The sequence below is a fragment of the Nanorana parkeri genome, unplaced genomic scaffold (assembly GCF_000935625.1).
Source record: "Nanorana parkeri isolate BGI_ZX_2015 unplaced genomic scaffold, ASM93562v1 scaffold3383, whole genome shotgun sequence".
NCBI classification, from domain to species: domain Eukaryota; kingdom Metazoa; phylum Chordata; class Amphibia; order Anura; family Dicroglossidae; genus Nanorana; species Nanorana parkeri.
Genome location: NW_017309651.1, coordinates 13,287 through 13,576, shown reverse-complemented (window position 1 = coordinate 13,576; position 290 = coordinate 13,287). Strand labels below are relative to the sequence as shown.

The following is a 290-nucleotide window of genomic DNA, read 5'->3' as shown; positions in this document are numbered from 1 at the left end:
TGGAATCCAACCCAACGTCATCTTTATCCTCCTAGAATTTATATACAAAGTCAGCTCAAAGCTTCCGGCGCATGGAACGTGGTCAGTCCTGTCCCAGCATGGACTTTCGGGGGTTTGGCATGTTTGTGTCCATTGTGATCATTCTGGGATAACTGAACTTGGGGAACCACCAGAACTTCACAAGTACCCCCAACAGGTACATCTCCCATATCCTGAAGGCACGTCACCGCCACAAGTGCCCCCCCAATCTCTATACAGTCCATTTCCCTTATCCTGAAGGCACACCACCC

General features: G+C 50.0%; 1 protein-coding gene across 1 annotated transcript in view; it reads right to left on the bottom strand.

The window, feature by feature from the left end:
- LOC108803091 (zygote arrest protein 1-like) overlaps positions 1–290 on the bottom strand; it is a 14,549-nt gene that overhangs the window by 2,011 nt on the left and 12,248 nt on the right. The gene's annotated exons all lie outside the window — the stretch shown is intronic.